Source organism: Mus caroli, chromosome 7 (assembly GCF_900094665.2).
Source record: "Mus caroli chromosome 7, CAROLI_EIJ_v1.1, whole genome shotgun sequence".
Lineage (NCBI taxonomy): Eukaryota > Metazoa > Chordata > Mammalia > Rodentia > Muridae > Mus > Mus caroli.
The window spans coordinates 36,321,949-36,344,468 of record NC_034576.1 but is presented as its reverse complement, the minus strand read 5'-3'; the positions used below and the strand labels follow the sequence as shown (position 1 = coordinate 36,344,468).

At 45.1% G+C, this 22,520-nt stretch overlaps 2 long non-coding RNA genes across 7 annotated transcripts in view; both read left to right on the top strand.

Moving 5' to 3' along the window:
• The window catches only part of LOC110299368, a 62,884-nt gene extending 60,818 nt beyond the window's left edge, over window positions 1-2,066 (top strand). For all 6 annotated transcript variants that reach the window (XR_003837126.1, XR_003837124.1, XR_003837123.1 and 3 more), the window contains one exon: window positions 1,467-2,066. This is a non-coding gene — a long non-coding RNA (uncharacterized LOC110299368). The remainder of the gene's footprint in view (window positions 1-1,466) is intronic.
• Window positions 2,067-11,401: 9,335 nt separating this feature from the next.
• LOC110297415 lies at window positions 11,402-20,047 on the top strand. The gene is made up of 3 exons (XR_002378284.1): window positions 11,402-11,581; window positions 16,671-16,775; window positions 19,446-20,047. It is a non-coding gene; the product is annotated as an uncharacterized LOC110297415 (long non-coding RNA).
• Window positions 20,048-22,520: the final 2,473 nt, after the last annotated feature.

The window sequence follows — 22,520 nt, the reverse complement described above, 5'->3', positions numbered from 1 at the left end:
AATAGTCTTCTCGGGTCTCTGGTTCAGCTGGAAGCAGCCAAAGTGTTACAGCTCTCAGAAGGGAAACCTGTACAGGACAGATAGCAGGGGTCCCAGGCCTTGAGCACTTCTGTGGCAGCGCCAATGCCAGCAACAGGCAGTGGTGGGCGGTGGTGGGCAGCAGTGGTGGCAGCAGTAGAGGTGGCAGGGTGTGAACTTGATCTGTCAGGCGGGTCCAAGGTCCAGCTATGAATGCTTCAGGAGAGAGAACTCTTCTTCAAAAGTGTTAGGGCTCAGTAAATAGCCAGATAATTCTCAGTGGGAAAAAATAATACCTGTGCACTTTATTCCATGTGGACAGGGGCTTTTCAAACATTGTGGGGTAGGGTGGGATCCAGGGATAGATGCTTCCCATTGGCTCAATTTCAGATGCTAGTGATGCTCCATTTGTATGGGGAAGGACTTCAGGTGTTTGCCCTATGTGGCTGATTGTCATGGTCCTCTCAGTGGGGTGTCATAGTTACATGTTTGGCAGGTGGTGGGCCCCACTCCTACCATTCTCAATTCTGAGATTCACAGGGTGTGAACTCACTCAACCTTACCATTTCTTCTGTCTGGTGGCACCCTGTGAATCTCAGAATTCCACCTGCCCCACATTAGGGTGATTCAAACACTAATTCTGGGAAGTGTACAACACTGTCAAACTAGGAAGGGTTCTGGCATTGTGGGAGTGGGCATTGGATGCACTGTTTATCTAAGATTAGTCAAGAAGACTCACAGATGCTCTACCTATATTCAGAATTTAAATCCTTCTTGTTCCGGTGCCTCTGGTAGCTCATACTTCTAGTCTCCCACCTTCAACTTCAGCTAGTTATTTGAGCCAGTTTCCAAAGCTTTCTTGGGGTGTGGGCGGGTGCCTTTCACTTTGTTTGGATGCATGGGAGTATTCTACTCGACACATACTCTCTTCACACAGCAAATGCTGTGCCACCAGGTAGGAGATGGGACAGGTGCCTCACGGACTGTCTGCTTAGAGTATACAGTGGAGAGCAGGCTGTAACCTTTGCAGGTTTTCACTGAAGGCTTGGGCACAGCACCAGGACACGTAGGTGCAGATGGGCAAATAGATATGGCTGTCCACAGTCGACAAGCATGGCCTCTGCCTTGCAAGATGTTCCAAGAGCTTTGTAGCCTTCCACCCCACCAGCATTCTGCCAGATGCCAGCTCTGTCCTCTTCTCCACGAGCTGTGATCCACTAGTGATGGTTAGTCCTTAAATGCTCAGTTCTTTGTTGGCATCCCCGTGTCTATAAAGGCTAGCATCTGAGAGCAATAAAGTCATTCAAGATCCTCTTCCCCCATCCATTCTGAACACTGATTTGCTTGCCTCCAGTGTGCCCTCGGCTCCTGACTACAGTGAACCCCGAATTTCCCAAGACCTTTGTAGGAATAATCTCATCCATGTATGTTATGTTCATGTCCCACAGGTGTGTGGACCTGGAAGACGACAGCTTTCTGCAAAGGCATTTTCAAATTTCCTTTCCTTTGAGGAGAGAAACTTCTGGAAACATTGTGAGCAAGTTATTCCAGTGTTCGTTTTCCCCCCACTTAAATCCTACCATCTGAATCTTATTCCGTGAAGCCTATAGCAACTGTATGGATGTAGTCAGGAATTCAATTTTATAATGACATTAGCAGACACAATATGCTCTGCAGTGGGCCTGGCTGGCCCTTGCAGTTGCAGAGACAAAGAGGGCACAGACTCATCCTACCAGGATGAATTACTCAGAGTATTAGAGACACGGGCATATCTTCACAGAGTCCTTTAACAGCTGTAGCAAATGACTAATGTTAGGACAGAAGTCCCAGAAGGGACAAGGAAATGGGAGGAGAGATTGCCCTGGGTGGGGAGGAAGTTATTTCGTACTTGTTGGGTTCTACTTTGGGGAAAAAATGGGGTGCCTGCACATCCCTGAAATGTTAGACACTAGATGTTTCCTGGGGTCTACAAGAGAAGGAAACAGGTTCTGGATACTTATTGTCCTATTTTTTTTTCATTTGAAAATAAAAACAGAGATATGGCCAGATCCTGGGAATATGACTCCTTTCTGTCCTGCCTCTGCCACTGGAAGTCCTGCATTAAAGGCTGCACCCTTGGAAGGCTCCAATAGGTTTTCCCCTTCCCCCAGATACTACCCTCCCAGTGACGGCAGAAAAACAGAGAAACCACCAGAGCCTCAGTGTAGCCCTGTCATATGTTCCAAGTCCCATATACATGGTGAGAACCAGAGACCTCCTGCGAGGATCTCTGAGCTATGTGTTATACTTGCTTAACACGGGTTCAGAAACTTCCCGATATGAGCCAGTATGTGCAGAGGGAGACGAGCTGTACAGCAATCTCTTCCCTAGCATTCTCTCTCTCTCTCTCTCTCTCTCTCTCTCTCTCTCTCTCTCTCTCTCTCTCTCTCTCTCTCTGTGGACTTTCCCTCTGGACCAGCGTGGTGTAGGGGGGCAGTGAGAAGACAAGCACCTAGGTGGAGACTGGTGCTGGGAACTCTATGTGCTTGGCTGTGGGAAACGAGTGGCCCCCAAGAGTGTGTGCTTCACAGGGAGCCTGCAGGTGACTTACAAGAGAAACATCATTTCCTCAGAGCTCTTAACCCCAGGCTCAGCCCCCATCCCTGGGATAGCATGATTCAGAAAGGATGCTGAGGACTGGGCTGATTCAGGCAGAGAGAATACACACACACACACACACACACACAGAGAGAGAGAGAGAGAGAGAGAGAGAGAGAGAGACACTGAGCACAAGCGCTGGAGTCAATCTGCATGGCTGGCCCAAGCTGTCTACTGTCATTACTTGTAATTGAAGGCAAAATGCCACCCACAGGCTCATTCATTTGAAAACTCAGTCTTCAGCTAGTATAACTGATTTAGAAAGTTGTAGAATTATTAAAAGGTGGGACATGGCTGGTGGAAATGGATCACTTAGGGTGGGCGTGAAATGTGAGAGTTCTTTCCTCTTCTGGCCCAGGTCCCTCTCTGTCTTGATCCACAGAGATGGAAGCAATCTGTGTTATGCTCTTACGGCAACAACCAGAAGCCTCTCTGGCTTCCATGCCTTCCCCACCATGGCGGACTGTACCCCTCCAGAATCTGAGCCTAAATACACCCCCTTCCCTTGAGTTGCTTCTTTCAGATATTTTAGCACTTTTCCAAATCAACTAATAATAATAAAAATAAATATAATAATAATAATAAATATAATAATAAAAGTAATAATAAAATCACAGCCTCACCTCTTGATCTCAACACAGAAAGAGGAAGCACCAAGGCAGAGGAGTCAGGGCACATGGCTAAGGTAAGCTACAGCTCTTGTTACATGTCCCAATTTTTCCCAGGCAAAATAGTGCGGGGATAACTCACAGCAAAATAGTTAGGGTTGTGGGACATTCGGAAGCATCTTTAGGTACCCGTGGGACATTTTCAGTTAGGGCACACACAATAATATTTACCTAGTTGTCCTGAAGTACTTCATGGAAGCCCCAGATCTAGGTTAGGTACTCTTCATGAATCCCACACTTTCTACTGTATCCCATTTTCAAAGGCAGAGGGGGAAAGCCTAGCAGGAAGGGGTGATCCAAGTTCCTCCACCTTCCTGTGTGGCCCCAGTGTGAGGCCTTTGAGGCCAGTCAAACTGAAGCTCAGTCATAAGAACATGTTACCTGGGCTGGATCCGAGCTTTTCTGGGTCATATCAAAGAGGGTGTTCTACGTTCACACGTAAGAGCCCTTAGAAGAGTATACCACTTCTCTTTTCAAAAGGACATTCCAAGTTTCTGTGCTGCGGGGCTTCTGAGGACAGACTTTTAGGACCTGGTTCTGAGTCTGGTATTCATGAAGACTGAGACACTAAAGGTGTGCCTTTAATGGTCTCCACTAACTCATGGTCTTCCTTTATGCACTTAAAAAGAGAACCCTTCCTTCACTTGACACCTCCATTTATTCAGAATTAGCATGTAAAATCTTAAATTAGGCATTCCGCACTTGGGTTCTGACAGATCCATTACTTTTTATGCTGAGAGAGTTGAGTTAATTTTAAATTATTGAGGCCTAGCACCTGAGCGAAACGAACATCTTCAAACAGCCTGGGCATCTGTGGGCTTCACTAATGCAGAAACACAAACTGGATTAAAATCCATTTCTACTCCGCTGGCCAGATACATATATATGACAGACCCAGGGAGAGAAGTCTGGTGTGGCTGTTCATTTTGCCAGAGTGCTTCTGGGCTAGGAAGATTCCAGGCTGTGTACCCTAGCAGTAACTACGAGATCAACCTGTAGATATCACCTGCCTAATGGCCCAGCTGCAGAGTGGCTTTGTGCTTTGGAGGCTATATTTACTCTAGTCTCTGCCTACTACAGTGTGTGTCACCAAGACTGTGTCCCTAACAGCAGAGGTGTCTGGAACAGAGAAAGAAATGCACCATGATTAAAAGTGCTCCAGCTTCCATTCTTCCCTATGGCCTTTTCCCAGTCCCTGCTTCTTACTGGGTACTAGCCAGTTTGAGAAACGACTTCAGACACTGGCTTCCAGATCTGACCAGACTCCCTCTGCACTGTGCATGAACAATACCCTTAAAAGGTACTCACTACACTAGACCTCTAATTCTGTAAGCTTTCTATGTCCCTCATTACCACCTTGGAGTAGAGTGTCCCATGTCCCCCTTGTTAGATTGCTTTAAGATATGACATCAGTCAGTTATGCAAACAGAGTCAATTGAATGGGGATAGCTGCCTCTCATCTACAAGAATGATTCTAAGACAGCTAGGTTACTTCATGGCCAGCCAACAGATCACAGAGACCCCCACCCCCTCAGTGTGGCCCAGGCCCCAAGGACCCACGCTCTACAGGGATATCTATGTTCTCTGGGGAACCCCTCTTCTTGACAGTGACCCAAGATTTTCACAGGATTTATTTCTTCTCGACTACTGTCCACCTTTTCATCCCCAACACAGACTTCCAAGGCAGCCATATCTTCCAGGTGTCTGCCCACCCTGTCCATAATGCTATTTAGGGTGACAAATCTGATGAGTTAGTTTGGGGTTGGTGGATAATATCACTTAGATATGAATTGGTTTTGTTTTGTCTGCAAAAGTTTAAGTTGCTTCCCAAGCCAATGACAAATACATTGACTCTGCCAATCCAGCCCTTAATGTGCTGCATGAGAAGGCAATGAAGTATTGGGAGGCCCTGTACTATTTTAATCAGGACCCTTTGGGTCACAGCAGAGATGCCAGAGTTTGAGAAGGTGAGCTGTAGCTAGGTGTGATCTTCTACAGACTGTGGACATCTTAGAGAGGGACCGGAAGTATCTGCATTGGAGTCTGAGGGAGTCCAGTTTGGGGCCGTGGGAACAGTAAAGGCACGAAGGATTAGAACTGAGCAGACGGCAGGAAGTTTTGCTGAGCCTCCAGTAAGGCTAACTTGATAAGCTTACAAGTTGATCTTTGACTTTGACCTCAGTCCACTAGAAGGTGGCTTGGGGCAAGAAACAGCAGACAGCCTGGGAACTATAGGGTGCAGAACCTGAGGGATGAAGGGTCAGAAACTTTGAAAGGTATGACTTAGCTTTGCCTTGTTGCAAAACCCACAAGACTGGCTGGCTGATGCATCCTGCCAAAGACTTCAGTGGGTCTTTTCTCTTGACCTTGGCATTAGGAGAAACCCAAGTTTCCCATCAGATCCATCCCAGGCCAACCACAGCCCAGCAATCCAGCCCAGACTCCAGAGACCCATTGGTCTCCTTGGCTTCCCAGGCGGCCCAGCCACTCACATCCATCTGCTGGGAAACAGGCGGCGTGGCACTGAGGACTGTCGTGTTCCGTTTTAAAATGCCACAAATAACAGATTTATAGATTTTTCTAAATACATTATTTTAGCTTGACAGCATTAATCATTCATGCTTCCTTCTTTCATTTTTCTACCTGCAATGGATTATTGAAACAGAAAATAACAACGGGAAAGGCTAGCAGCAGTATCAAAATGTCAAGTTTGTACTTACAGTTGTATGGGCCCAGACAGGGTCAAGAGCCCCAATTATTTGTGTATGTACACAGTGGTACGACACGAAAGGTTATGTCACCTGCAGCTATTTTCTTGCAGATTTAAATAGGGCTGATATTCAGCTGTACTGTGAGCTGCTGACATGGAATAGAGAATTGTAAAATACTGCAAACTCCAGTGTCAGAACCTAAAATATGAATGGGGTGATTTCGAGGTCTTGCTGTGGGCAGCTCCACATGTCAGGGTACAAATCTGCTCAGCTACGTTGGGTAATTTCTGACCTGCTTTGTTGGTTGTTTCTTCACTTAAACATAAGGCAGGAGTAAAATCTCAGGACTGGGATTGGGGGTAAACATGGACCTGTGTCCTCTGCAAGATTGTAGGCAGAGCCCCAAAGAAGACACACCTAAGACAGACTGACCAACTAAGTATGGCCAAATCAATATTTGTGTGTGGATCTTCAAGAGTGTCATGAAGGTGCTTTTGTTGGTGACAGTCCATCAACTGAATACAGACGGCCTGCCCTGAATTTATTTTTGGATTGCTATTATTTAGAATAACTTTATTGTATGGAAAGGTCTGTGCAGTCTTCCATTTGGTCAATATGTATGGAACTGAATTTCTTTCTCATTTTTTTTCATCAATGAATCATAGCCCCGAGCTTTCTTCATAAATATTCGACAAGTTCCTACAGTCAAAATATGAACAACATGGTACCTAAGAATAGTAGAATATTCTGTAACCTCCATAACCAGACCAGCTGAGTTCTATATGATCTCCACTATCACTCTGTTCCAAACAGACCAATGAAGAAACTGAAGAATTGCCCAACTTTAAAGAAAACTAAACTGTCTGCTCTCTCTCTCTCTCTCTCTCTCTCTCTCTCTCTCTCTGTGTGTGTGTGTGTGTGTGTGTGTGTGTAGGGGACACCACCACTGAGATTGCTGCACTTCGAGTGTCATGGTTGCCCCTTCTGACCCCATCTCCAAGAGCGGCTGGCCTGGGTAGGTTCTATAGCAGTGGAGATGCATTAGCATGTATGCTGTTCCTGGTTTTCCTACTCTTTCAGACACTGGGATGCAACTAGCTAAATTAAGTCAAGGTTGTATAGGCAGAAGAGAAAGCTGATGCTGTCTGTTTCCAATTTCAATGTATTTTGACCTGCTACAGAAATGCTGTCTACAGAGACATAGAGAGAAGTTGGTCTTCAGCTCTCAGCCTACCCAAAGGCAGCATCTCATTTTCCATGTATATTGCTTCTGTTGTCAAATACCCCAAACTTCAGCCCAACCACGTCTTTCCAGTGCTTCAGGATAGTCTCGACATCCTTGCTAATTCTTTATCAGCTGTCTTCAGTGGCTTTCCTTTCCACTTCTAATCCATTCTCTTTCAATTGCAAAGACTTTCTCCCTTCCCTGGCCCTGCCCTGGCCTCACCTCCTGCAGGAATCCTCATCAAACAATGTCTCATAAATAAGTTAGAATCAATGGAAGAAACTGAGTGGACGGCTATGAATCTAGGTCCAAAGGAGAACTTACATCAGGGTGAGAAGCATGTGTGTAATCTCGAAGTAAGAAGGGGAAAAGATGGTTCTACATATCAGCTCTTGATAGAATGTACGGAAACTAAGGAGGGGGGTTATGGCATGGGCAGTGTAGGTGGGGATTAAAGATAGCATGCAAAATGAGAGGAGTCAGTCACAAAAGAACATATTGCATTATTTCCTTTACACATACCTTTGGTAGGCAAATCTATGGAGACAGAGAGTGGATGTCAAGGCTCAGGGACAGAAAAGAACGGAGAGTGACTACTCGGGAAGCTGAATTTTCTCTTAAGGGTGCAAGAAATATTCTGAAATTAGTGGTAATGGTTGCCCAACCCAGTGACTACACTTAGACCAAGTAAATCTCAAAGGGTGTATGGCCTGAAAATTATGTCCAAAGAAAGGATGGAGAAAAAAATAAAGAAATATTATGAACCAAGGACAGCAGGGTCTCAGGCAGCCCCTTCTCCTCTCTGTCACCTGTAGCCTTCCTTTTGTTGAATGGCTGTTTTCTTACTGGTTTCTCCATCCAAACATGAGCAAGTTTTCCCCAAGGCTACTGATATTATGGTGACTTGCACAAGAGATCAAGCACAATGAGACTGGGATTTCAGCCTTAATTGCAGACATACAGGAAAGATACTTATTGGACTAGTCCAAATTATATCTTGTTCCCACTTCTGAGGCACTCTACTGTCACTGGGTGTGACGGTTTATACATGCTTGCCCCAGGGAGTGGCACTATTAGAAGGTCTGGCCCTGTTGGAGTAGGTATGGCCTTGTTGGAGTAGGTGTGTCACTGTGCATGACTTTAAGACCCTCATCCTAGATGGCTGGAAGTCAGTATTCTGCTAGCAGATCTTCAGATGAAGATGTAGAACTCTCAGCTCCTCCCAAGCCATGCCTGCCTGGATGCTGCCATGTTTCCACCTTGATGATTATGGATTAAACCTCTGAACTTTTAAGCCAGCCCCAATGAAATTTTATCCTTATAAAAGTTGCCTTGGTCATGGTGTCTGTTCACAGCAGTAAAACCCTAACTAAGACACGGGGGAGGAAGATTAGAAGGCTAAACAATCCAGAGTCTTAAAATAATCATAAGGAATGAAAGGAGAAACGTCTTAGTGACTTAGTTACTTTTCTATTGCTATGATACAGCACCATGGCCAAAGGCAACTCATAGCAGAAAGGATTTGTTTATCCTTACAACTTGTAGGTCACAAGTCCATCACTGAGGGAAGTCACAACATCTAGACAGGAACCTGGAGGCAGGAATTGAAGCAGAGACTACGGAAGAATGCTTCTTACTGGGTTGCTGCCCATGGCTTGCTCATCCTGCATTCCTATTTATCCTAGGGCTTCCTGGCCAGGAATGGCACCATCTACAATAGGATGGACTCTTCCATTTACATCACTAAGTAAGAAAATGCTACAGACATTTTGTCTACAGGCAAAAAATACTCAGATGGCAGCACAATTTTGTCAATTATGTTTCCATCGTCTTAAATGACTCTACCTTGTGTTAAGTTGGCCTGAAACTCAACCAGGACAAGGGGCTTTTAGAAAAGGAATGGAGGAGGGTCTGACTGCTCCTGGACCACCTGCTACTGATCTTCCAAAGTGCAGGTGACATAGAGAAACCTGTTGTATAGGCAGAGAACTCTTGTCCTGGAAAGTTCTCTCATCATACTTTGAACTTGGCACTTCCTGAGTCTTTCTATGACTTCTTTGTTTCTACAGATCTTATCTTCTCGATTAATTAAACAATTTTAACATCTCTGAGTTATTGTCTTTCTTTTGTATTATATTTCTGACACCTCAGATAAGGCTGTAGAGCAGTGGTTCTCAACTTTCCTGATGCTGTGTCCCTTTAATATATTTTCTCATGTTGTGCTGACTCCCAGCCATAAAATTACTTTCATTGCTACTTCACAACTGTAATTTTACTGCTTTTATGAATTGTAAGCATCTTTGTTTCTGGTGGTCTTAGACATTCTATGTGAAAGGGTTATTTGACTCCCAAAGGGATTGTAACCCACATGTTGAGAGACACTGCTGTAGAGGCTGATAGGAGATTTATATAGGGTGGAGGTCCAGCAGGAGATGGACCCAGATTTTACAAACCCATATGGTATTGGTATTTGGATGGTGTCTTTTAAAAGGTACATGCAAAATTAACACTGGAAACAAATATTTACATAGACTAAGAAATTAAAAATTATGCAGTGTCAAAGATCAGAAAATATCACATACATCTCAAAAATCATATTTCATTAATAATTTTTTCATTAATCAGCATTCTGACATATTACTCTAGTTCATCTTTAAACTATCCTTTATTTGGTCTTCATTCTCTTTGATCAACAATTTCATAATTCTATCCTTTACAGTGGGAATGAAGATCCCTCCGCATGCATGCATACAACATGAAGATTCACACCCTGATGAATTTTCTGGGTGGTGGGTCACTACAGCTTTGAGACATACAAATGTGAATTCTTGTACTTTTTGATTTTCTTATTCTTCACTGAAAAAGGAAAAAGCAAGATGGATGTGTGTAACTGTATGAATGAATTTCATACTGACTGGGAATCCATCATACTATACTAGGCCTTCATCAATTTGTACATTTCTGATGGCAGAATGAAGTTTCACAGACTAGCATCTGGCTTCATATGTTTTAAACCCTTTTAACCCTCCACAGTTTTGTGACAGTGCCAATGGATCTATTTGTATTTCACCAGAAGTTCTGATCCTGTGCGAGTTCCTGAGCCTGCTGCATGTTTAGGCTAAGATTCAATAAGAAGCAGAAGTAGCCTGCCTGGCAGGAGTGTGGCCAAGAGGCAGATAGGAGTAATGGACATGCATAGAGTCCCTCCAAACCCCCACATTAGTTTATCTGCACTCTACTTCTCCAAACACTGCAGTCAGTTCAGCTCCAGCAAGGGAAAAGGCAGGTGCTCCCACCAGTAATCGATAGAACCTTAACTAACAGTCTTCAAAAACTCATGACCACAAGCTCACAGCTCTCAGGCCCATCTGAAGGATTGAAAGGAGTCTGTGGAAGGAAGGGGCCTGAATATTCAAGCTGCGTCAGCTTCAAGGAAAACGAGCACCTTTGTTGGGAGTCTAGGCACGTTGGGGCATTATGGAGCTGGTGCATACATCGGAAGGACTATAGTAGAGTCACTCTTACTATTGTCTTCTCAAATGGTACTGAAAGCTAGGGGTTGACATCAGACAGTTCTTGTCAAATTTCTTGAAACATGGTGTCTTACGTAATTACGGGAGAAGAGATCTAAGTCTGTCCAGTCATTACCCAACCCCTACCCAAACCTCAAGGCAACCATAGAAATTAGCCAACCAAATATTGGTTCAGTCTGCTGAGGATGGGCTAATTGAGAAGGGACATAGCTCTTGCTGTGAGGATCAAACAAGATGATGGATGTAAACATCTTTTACAAATAGAAAGTTGATTACCAGAAAGTCTAACAAAGGGTTCACAAGGTTGAGAGGCCTCCTTAGACTAACTTCCAAGGATCACTGTTTGCCTCTTTGGAAGGCACGAGTACCACCAAACAAACAGAAAGCAGTTGATTGAGAAGAACAAAGGGGACCTATTCTTTTGTGAGGAAGCTCGATTCCAGCCTTTACACAATGACATCACCATCACAGGTATATCTGCTGCAAACTCATATACATCTTGAATATCCCATTTAATAGCAGAAGCTAACACACTTGGATTTCATTTAAGGCTCACTTGAGGCCCCACCCTGACCAATCAGCTACCTTCTACTGCTCCAATTTTTTTTTATTTTGGCCAAGATTTTAAGTTATTTAGGGATGAGTTTGTAAGCAGACCACAGAGAAGCAACAAGTGTGCTACATGTGCACCTGCCTCCCGAGATGCCGTGGAGGCAGCTTCACACAGAAGCTGGCCTCAGGAAGAAGACATGCTTTCTGGTCATATAAGTGACAATTCCAGAGTCCAAGGTGAGACAATTCGAATACAAAGTATCCCGCACAGGCCTGGGTGTGGAAGGCTTAAAGATAAGCTGGTGTTGATAAGTGTATATCCTTAACCTCTTCCCAGGTGTCCCTCTCTGCTTTCTGACCAGCATGCGGTAGGATGCTCAGCCACACCACTGGCCCAGAGCTGTGGAAGCAGCCATTCATAAGGCAGACTAGTTCTTTCCTCTTTGTGTTTTTCTCCAGTACTTTTCATAGCAATAGATTGGACTAACAGGTGGCCGTGGGCTTAGGTGGATTTGGTAGCACAGGGGAAGCTAGAGCTCATTCTGTCTTCCACAGTCTCAATCTTTGTGGCAGGAATGAGGCAGCTTTTGGTTCTAGGTGTCCATCTTCTTGGTTTGAGTTCATAGGGAAGCAAGAGCCACCTGTCCTCGAGACAACTGATTTCAAATGTCAGCTCGCCACTACAGCGAAACAGCTGAGCGCTTAGCATTGAGACTCCGCTGAGGGATTTTCCACATAGGGTTGGGCTATCCTCAGGTCTAGCAGGTAGGAGTGATGTGCTCTCGATTGCCTTAATTGATGTGAGGAGACCCATCCTAAAAGTGGGCAGCACTCTCTGGTATCAGCACAGGTGTGAAGGTATGGAAGAAGAGAGAAAATTCTCTTTGCTTTCTTGGCTTTCCCTCTGGCTGCCAAGTTAATGTGCCTTGCTGCTGATGCTGATTTCTTCAGTGATACAAGAACCGGCATTCCTGAACTTTCAAGATGGACTGAGAGCCAGCTGCTCTCCTGGAACCCTTCAGGCCTTTGATGCCAGCCTGGGGCTGCTGAGGCCCAGCCTCCTGAGTTGAGCAATTACCTGGTTCTCAGCCTTTCAGGTGTGATAGAGATTCTGTTTCTCCAGAGGAAACAGAGTAATACAGTCCTCAAAAGCCACACCAAAGTTACCACTGTGACTTTTGACCTCTGATGAGATAATGCAACATTCTCGAATAAACCTGCCTCCAGCAAACTATAAAATTCGTCAGTTGGGACTGAGGCATGAACCGATGCCAACAGGAAGAGGAAGGCCACCCCCTCTTACAAGGCTTACAGTGGAAAAGGGAGATCTTCCAAAACCCTTACTCAGGGAAGGGAAACCCAGAGAACAACTGACCACACAACAGTGACTCTCCCCTCCCACTTCTTTGAAACAGTTCTTTCAGGACTTTGGTCCAGAAAGATGAGGCTCCACTGTCTATCAGAGATACATTTGACCTATATTGGAGGGAAGCAGGCTGAAAAATGGAAACATCACCCCAACACAGGTTTATCTTAACCAGTCAAGCACAACAATGATGCTGGCGCTGTACCCCTAACTCCTCGGTGTCTGTGTAGTAACATGAAATACATTAATCACAGACAGCTGTTAATTGTGACTCTTGAGAAAGGTGACATAAACAGATTCCTGCCAATTGAAAGTTTTAATTAGATTTATTAATTCCAGAATGCAGTGGAAACCGTGGTGAATATTGATTGTAATGGCCTCTATTTTAAATATAATTAATTCATGATCTGCATAATTGCTCATTACCTGTACCTTAATTATGGGGCATAAAACATTGTTTATCACTAACATAGTACTAATGGGAAGACAGGCTTTCCCCGATAACTTAGGATTCTTGATATTTTGTTGTCGTTGAAGAGAGCAACAAGACATTTCATTTTCTTCAGCAGCAGCAGAGAGGGAGAGAAAGCAGGAGCCTGTATCTCCAATGACAACCGGTATGCAGAGACAGCCTGATAAACACGGGGTCTCTATGATTCTCTCAAGACTATGTTCTCTGACAAGATAAAGTAAACGCTCTTCTGTAGGACTTTACAACCGCACAAGGCTAGAGCTACTGTCCAAGGAAACTGGAACAAACCGCGAGGATAAATACTCTGCGTTGGAGGCTGCTCGTGGGCCATGGGGGTATCCTAGCAGCATGACAATTTTCACATAATAACATGAAGAATTTCATGAGTTTTCTTCATCTTATTGCTAGTACCGGCACAATACATCTTTCTTAGGGGAAAAAAATTGGACAAATCTATGGAACTTTGTGTTTGTTTCTCATATCTCATAAATTCTAAAGATAGTTCGTGGGCTTATTACTGTTGGCATTCTTTTAAAAGCTCAAGCAAAAATCTGAAGATGATGTGTGTACGTGTGCATGTGTACATGTGTGTGCATATCTGTGTGTCTGGAGAGAGAGAGAGAGAGAGAGAGAGAGAGAGAGAGAGAGAGAGTTTCATGTTATCGAGATTTTACTGACTTTGGATTCTGGAGTCGTTTTTGTAACCCTCTCATAGAGACTATAATGAAAGATGAGGGAGGGCTGGTCTGTGGACATCTGCTCGGGTCTGTGCAGAGTCTAGCATGTCCAGTGGGGGCTGTGCACCTGTTTCATGGAGTCTGTGAATGTCGACTGTAATGACTGACTTCATCTGGCCATAGCAGCAAAGCAAAATTATGGGAGGGCCAGGGAAGCAGCAACCAGGACCGTCTTCCCTGGATGCTGCCTAGCTTCTGGGAGGACAGTTCTGGAGGAGACTTCATTCTCATGGGCATCTTTACAAAGTGGGGAAAACTTCAGAAACTATAAGTGAGCGTACGGATGTGTACGTGTGCTACTGTCTGTGTGTGTAAAGGCACTTGGCTATGTGTCTACGTACATGTGTACATGAATATGTGTGTGTGTGCTTGTGTATGTGTGTGTGCAAATGCAATTGACTGTGTGTATTTTTGTATGTGTGCAGTGCTTGTGTGTGTGTGTGTGTGTCTGTTGTGTCTCTGTCTGTCTGTCTGTCTGTCTGTCTGTTGTGTCTATGTCTGTCTGTGTGTGGAGGCCAGACATTGGCTTTGTGTTTCCTCTTCTGCTTGTCTCCACCTTAGTTTTGAAGATGAGGATTCACACTGAGCTTGGAGCTCTTCATCTAGGCCAGGTGGATGGTGTGCAAGCCCCTTACCCAGAATCTACTCATCTTGTCCATCTAGAGCTGGGGTAGCAGGCACATGCTGCCATGCCTGACGTTTACATTGTGCTGTGGATCCAACTCAAATCTTTGCATCTTTCTAGCCCCAGCATCTAATTAATGCATTAAAAATGCATGTTTTAAATTTTTTGAGGTAGGGTTTTGCTGTGTAGCCCAGGCTAGCCTTGAACTTAACATCTTCCTCCCTTAGCCCCAAGGGTGCGGGTTGAGTATGTGACCCACAGGTTACTCTTATTTTCTGTACTGGGGATGGAACTTTCAGCCTAGAATCCTAGGTCATCATTCTACTGCTGAGCTCCAGGCCCCGGCAATGCATTCAGATTCATACTTTCTGAGCTATGCATGTAATCTTTATGGTGGCTCTATGTGTCCTTCATCCTTAACCCAGCTGGCTACCAGCCAGTCCCTGATATTCTTGATGCATCACAAACATGATACGCCAAGTAATGCATAGTGCTATGCTATTTACCGGGAGCAAATGACTTATTTTATCTAAATGTTCAATTCTGTATGAAGTCTTATGATGCTGTGAAAACTGAAACAAACAAACAAAAAAAAAGAGGAGGAAGCAGACAATCATGAACAAGCATTTAAGAGTATGTCATGATCTCACCTGTGTATGTTCCCTCTGTCGCCAAGAAGCACACAAAGTGGATGTTCGTCTGTGACAAAAATCTACCACCGCCAAAAGCCAATAAAGTACAAGAAAATTCCTGGTAGATAAAACTTTCACACTCAAAGCAAGTATCCTTCGCTATTGATACTGATCCCAGAGGTGAGGGCATCTTGACCCTCTGTGATAGTGACTCTTCTGGATCATCTTCATCAGATTGACAGTCTCTGGTTGTATAGTTCTAGAAAGATTTCTGAATGTGGGAAGGAACCACCCGATGGGCTAGGGGATCTGGACTGAACAAGAAGGAAAAGAGAAGAAGCCAGCTGAGTCCCAGTATTCATCTCTCCACACGTGCTGACTGTAGATGCCATGTGCCTAGCCATGCCAAATTCCTGCTGCTGTGTCTTCCCCTGTATCCTCAGACCCCAAACCCAAACACTCTCCTCCCTCCCTCCCCTCCTTTCCTTCCCATCTTCCTTCTTTCCTTCCTTCCTTGAGTTGCTGCCAGGTATTTTGTTACTGTGGAGAAAAAAAACAAAACCAAGCTTAACATGGCCCCATCCCATGGGGGCGGAGTGCACCTTGCTGGGCTCCTCCAGAAAGTGTCCTTAGGTATGCAGAGCCTGGGTAGCATCAATGCAGACATTTCTCACTATTCTGAGGGTGGTGGGAAGTTTGATGCCCTAGTGTCAGTTGCTGCTAGACTGGTTTCTTAGGAGGACTGTGTTCTGGTCTTTCAGCTGGCTGCCTTCTACATTTGTCTTCATCTTTGTGGCTCTCTGATCCCTAATGTTCTTTCTACAGAGACATTGGCCATATTAAATCAGATCCAAACATGGCCCTATTTTAACTCCATTTCCTCTTTTGGTCATGTTTGAAGGGAGGTGGAGTCAAGAGCTCTACATACATACTGGGTGGAGAGGCTTACATCTGTCCTATACAAACAGTAACAGGAAAAAAAATTGTTCAGAAGGGAGAATACTGTTTCATGGGTTGTAAACCATTAAAAACATTTATAAAAAGCATCCATTCCGGAGACAAGCAAAATGGCTCGGCTAGTAAAGACATTTACTGTTGAGCCTGAAGACCTGAGTTCAATCCCAGGACCCTATCGGAGAGAAGAAGAGAAATGACTCCCAAAAGTGATCTAGTTGCCTTCTGACCTTCTGCACAGGCACTGTGGCCTACATGAGATAAAGAAAACAAATGCAATTGAAGTAAAATAATAATTCCACGTGTCTACCTAGACCCTATGCAAAGAACACATTTCCAGCAGAGGGTTTCATCTGAGGAGCAGAGTGGCCCCCGAACACATTTGGTAAAATCTGGAGGGTAGGTATGGCAGTTTGAATATTCTTGCCCCAGGGAGTGGCACTATTTGGAGCTGTGGCCTTGTTGGAGGAAGTGTGTCACTGTGGGGTGAGTTTTGAGAGAGCTTCCTTCCTAGCTGCCTGCAAGCCTGTCTTCCCCTAGGTGCCTTCAGAACAATAGGTAGGACTCTCAGCTCCTCCTGCACCATGCCTTCCTGGATGCTGCCATGCTCCTGCCTTGATAATAATGGACTGAACCTCTGAACCTGTAAGCCAGCCCCAATTAAACGTTGTCCTTATAAGACTTGCCTTGGTCATGGTGTCTGTTCACAGCAGGAAAACCCTAACTAAGACAAGTAGTAAATGGGATGGGTGAGGAAGTGGCAGGCAAGAAGATGCACACAGGGGTCCCCAGTGTTTGACAGACAGAGTCTCAGAGAGGAGAGGCAGGTCTTGCCACTTCAGGGTTATCAGAAGCTTTATCAGGAACCAAGTGCCTTTTCCTACAAGGCCCTATTCAGTCTGGTGACCCTTCTTCACCCTGAACCCTTTATAAAGATTGTCAGCCCAGTGATATTCTGAATTTCCCTTCCTGGCCTGATATGCGTGCTAGTCCTGTCTTGAGAAGCCCGCTGTCCTCCTTTTGGCATTGCTGAAGGTGCCTAAGTATGCTGCATGTACCTCAGGTGAGGTTCTCCAGGACTGAGGAGCAGGCTGAAGGGGTCCTGGGACAACCATCTCCTTCTCCGAGCAATTAAGCGGGCAGGAGTTGGTGTAGAGGGAACCCTCTCCAATGCCTCCACAGAGGCTCCACAGGTCCTCTGTGCTTTTTGGGGCCATCTGATCTGTGCCAGGTGGGAAGAAGGTAGGCAGCTGTGTTTCTTGGAAATGGGCAAAAGCAGGTAGACGCTGATTTCAGTGGAGCTGTGTACACACTCTGAGCTGAGAAATATAACTCCACTGGTGGTTATAGACTCTTGAATGAGGGTCATCTCCTAAGATCAGAGTAATGGATTTACACCTCAATTTACACTCAGGAAGTCAGTTTATCTCCCCAGCACCACTGATAAGCAAACACCTTAAGAGAAAGATATTTTTTTCTATGCTGAGAGGTGTCAGGTCAAAGCACCTGGCATAGACTGCTGGTATGTACTGGAGGCTCAGAAAGCCAATCCCTGCCTCCTGCCGAGGGGACGGCCACATCAGCCAGGTGGTCTTTGATAGACATTGAAACAAAGACGCAACCATCCCAGGACCACTGGATTTCTGAGTTCTATGGGATTCCTTGGGTCAAATGGGTTCTGTGGGAATCGTCCTGAGGGGCAATAGAGAAGGCAGTAAATATTCAGCGAATGAACCCTGCACTCCCTGTACACACAGTCTGCCCTGGTCACCTTCTCTTCCACCCAGTCACTGATTCTCATTGTTTCACACAGACTAAACACAGCTGTCGACATCTCTAAGCTTCCACTTCGTTCATAAAATGGGGCCAATGGCCAAGCGACTCTCCTACTAAGAGGAGGATCTGCACTGTAGCTGTGAGCAGTGGCTGAGATTCACATTGGGAAGAGAAGGGTTAAGGAGAGCAATGCCTCTGTGGGATGGTAGAGCATATGTGCAATCCCAGATCTCCAGAGGCTGACGCAGGAGGATCATGAGTTTGAAGCTAACCTGAGCTACAAGGCAAGATACCATTTCAAAATGAACCAGTCCATCGGTCAGTCAGTGGAGGGTAGCATAGGAAACTGCAGTAAGAGAGCTTAACTCACCAATAGGGATGCTTCGGGTTACCATTATCTGCCTGCACTTGAAGTAGCTGTCCAATTTTGTAAGCCAGGAAACAGGCTCAGGGAGTTGTCAAAATCATGGTGGGTGGGAATCCAGGTCCCAAAGTGTCTGAGGAAATCTGTGTTAGCCACACCAAGCAGTAACATCTGTCCATCTCTTGAAGGTTGTTGAATGAATAACAGTCCAGGCTTCATTTATTGTTAAAGCACTGCCCAGGAACACAATAGTATCTTCCATTCATATTTCCCAATTCCAAGACAGAGAGGGGATCTGGAAAATACGTCCAGATTTGGGAAACTGAGGCACAGAAAGGGAGGAACATAAGTCCAAGGCCATGAGACTGGCTACAGCTGAGCTAAGATTAGGTCTCAGCATTTCAACTGCCGAGTATCAACTTCTGAAGCAAATGGTTTCAAGGGCTGAGAAACAAGGGAGGGGACTGCATGATTATCAGTGAAATCGATCAACAAAGTCACCGTTTAATTAAAAAATATATCAAAACCTTTCTTGATAATGATCGACCTGCTACACTGGAGCAATTAAAGCCGTGATTTTATTTACTGAGTTACTGCCAACTCCGTTGATTTTTTTTCAATACCCCTGTGATAACTCAATTGGAAATATGTTGTGAGATGTAGTCATATGAAGCCCTTCCTTAAGATAACTTGTGTCACAGCCAACCAGGGAGTTCATGTGATGGGCCCACTGCATCTGCTAAGTCTCCTCTGTACCATTCAGGCTCCAATGGCTCTAGAGGGGCCTGTCAGGAGTTTTAGCTGGGGCCCATATTTGAACGGGTGAAGTGTGCATCCCCCATCTTCAACAGCTCTGAGGCTGCTGCACATTTGAGGTAATTAGGGATGGATGCTTTTTAGGGTTTAATATTAACTTTTGCAAATTAAACTTACATTGGAAAGTTTTTATTTTATTTTATTTTATTTTATTTTATTTTATTTTATTTTATTTTTGGACTGAGGTACATTGCTATGGGCATGAATGGTTTGTACCCTTCAAAATTAGGTTGAGATTTGAACACGCATTGTGGTGACATTCGGAAATGGAACATTTTGGGGGTGGCTAGGTTGTGGGGTTGGCCCCTAGCATGAGAGCGGTGCCTTTATAATAAGCTCCTTCTGTTCTTTCTCCTTAGGGTGACACAGAGAGAAGTCACCATCTATGAACCAGTAACCAGCCCTCACCAGATACTGAACCTGCTGGTGCAGTGATCTTAGGCTTTCCAGACTTGAAAACTGTGAGAGATAAATTTCTGTTGTTTATAAATCACACAGTTTGCGGTACTTTGTTATAGCAGCCCAGATGGACTAAGATGGCAACATCCCTCCCACTCCCACGTGCCACTTTGTGGATGATATTGAGGAGGAGCGAAAGCCGAGGATTCTCCAAGCAGACAAGCTTTTATGCTTGGGAGTCATGGTGGAGTACTTATAAACTCTGGCATAGAAACTCCCAAAGTCAGGGGAATGCTGGACTTTGAAAATCAGAAAGGCAAGCCTGCCTTTGTTGAACGCTCTCACGGACACACATGTCTCTTGTTATATGCCTAATATGCTCATATCCCAAGAAAGGATCCCACCATTAATTAAAATAGGGACATGTCACACATGTCACTTGCCTTTGTGGAGTACCATGCTCAAAGTCCTGGAATGTCAGGATCAATACATTAGCTTACTTCTTGGCTTTTCATTTTTCCAGTTTGCTTGACTGCAAAATGCTATCCTATGTCATTCCTCTATTAAAAAAAAAGCAAAAGCTGAACAACAACAACAACAACAACAAAAACTGTGCAGAACCCATTTGAAGAAGTTGTGCTGAACCAGGCAGAAACTGATTATTAATCAAAAGAGGCACAGGCAATAGAATGAACCATCTGCCAGGGGTCAAGAGACCTGGATTTTGGTCTAGACTCTTCCGTTAATTAGCTATGTGACTTTGGGGGAAATCCCATTCCTCTGGGCCTTGGTTTACTTGCCTGTAAAATGAGGGTCTCTAATTAGGTCATTCCTAAGGCCTCTTCTGGCTCTAATGTATGGTGTTTTCTGATTTGAGAGATTTATCTACTGGTGGGCTGTCTCTCTGTCCGTTAGCTGTCGTAGCTTAGGTTGGCAGTTGCAGGGTCTGTAAAGCACCTGGAATCTCTCCCAGAGAAGGCAAAGTGAGCTGCAGTCCCCCAAAGCCATCTGGACAGTACTGCCACCTGTGTGTTCCTGGACCACCGTAGGATGTTGGTTATGCCCCCCCCCACACCCCCCTCTTTTTCTTCCCTCTCCCTCTCTGCCTCTTTCAGAGACCCCCCTTTTCCTACACTGCCCTAAGATAAGAGTTTTTGGCTTTTTTGTTTTAAGATGATTCTCACGATGCATCTCAGGGTGCCTTCAAACTCACATCCTCCCTCCTCTATGTCCCAAGTGCTAAAGCCATTACCTGGATACTATTATCAGGTTTAAGAGTGCTTGGTGGGAAAAAAAGCCATTCCAAGTCTGTGACTATGATCCCACTCACCAGTATGTCAACAGGGCCACGTTCAGAAAGATCCTTCGTGGGACTCTCTCACTGGCTGGATAGTCATGGGAACCCCACTGGAAAAATGCCTAGAAGGTTGTAGGATTGAGATACCCAAGTAGAAATAAGGACAGTCTGAGTGGCATGTGTCTATGATGCATTGGTTGGGGAGGGGTGAATCTCTACATCTGTATAAGAGGACAGAAAATGAAGAGTCATATGACACCACAGGCCACAGAAGAAACTCTTGCCTGCCGATGTGTCAGGATGTCTCCATGGTCAAACAGGCAGTGGAGAGACACTGATGCTTTTTCAGGAACATGGTGAGCTGGGCAGTACCCATGGGCTTCACACATGGCCCTATAGTGCCGAGCTCCAGGTGAGCTCTAGCCACGTTCCAGCAGGTAGGACAGCAAAGACAGAGACACCCTTAAGGGCACATAAGGAAAAAGGAGTCAGGGGCCCTTAAAAGGGACCAGTGGAAGAGGGGACCCCAGTTCTCCAAGCTCAAGCAGGGAAACAGAAATATTCTCAGGGATATAGAGGCATGAGGAGGGCCCTGAAAACTCTCCTCAGAGCAGACAGTCTCTGCCTGCTCATTCTAGTGCATCAGTCTGTGCCTCAGGTCTGAGTAGAGATGGCATACTGTTACACAGTGTTGGTAATTCTGGGATCTCATGTGTGTGATGTCCTACTATGTGTGGTAGTGAATAGAAGGAGGAATGAGAGGCATAGGTAAGAAGTGGAACAGAGCCCTGGGGCAGAGCCTAGAGTAGTAGGTCATTTCCTTTCACTGTCATGAAGTAGGTGACTGAGGGAAGGCACTATTATGGTGGGAAGTATTTAAGTATTGACAAACATCTTACCTTAGCAGGAATACCACTGCATGACAACTCCAGAGATCAGAGGACCTCCAACTGTTCAGGAGTCCAGGGAATCATGCTACAGTAGACCTAAGACTCTAGAGAGCCTCATGGCTCTTATTGGAAGTGGAAGCTGGCCTACAAAGGCAGTCTGCACTTCCCTAAACTGAGCAAGAATTCTCCAGATTGGAAAAGACTAACTTAGATACCCCCATTCCAGTCTTCCTTTCTTTACTGTATATGTGGTTAACATATATCCCCTAGGATGTTAAAGGCCCTTATCCTGCTTTGTTGTTGTTGTTGCCGTTGTCATTGTCATTGTCGTTGTTGTTGTCGTTGTTGTTTTCCAACTTGACAAAATCCAGAGGTATCTGAGAAGAGGAGCACTATTTGAGAATATGCCCCATCAGACTGGTCTATAGGCCAGTCTGGGACATTTTCTTGATTAAGATCATTGTGGGAGGGTGCTATCTTTGGCAGCTTGCCCTGGGTGAGGAAAGCAGGCTGAACAAGCCATGAGGGACAAGCCAGTAAGCAGTGCCCCTCCATGGCTTCTGCTTTAGCTCCTGCCTCCAGGTTCCTATTTTGAGTTCTTGTCCTAGCTTTCCTTCATGATGAACTGTGATGAAATAAAAACCTCCCAGCTCCAAGATGCTTCTAGTCATGGTGTTTACAGTGGCTATAGAAAGCAAGCTAGGACAAGCCTGTGTGGGTCTGGTGGTGATAGTTGGTATGGTTACCAGGGTGTGAAATAGCAGACCTGGGTATCATAGAACAATCCCAAAACACCTTTGGAAGCTCTCTCTTCCCTCTCCCTCCCCCTCCCCTCCCCCTCCCCTCCC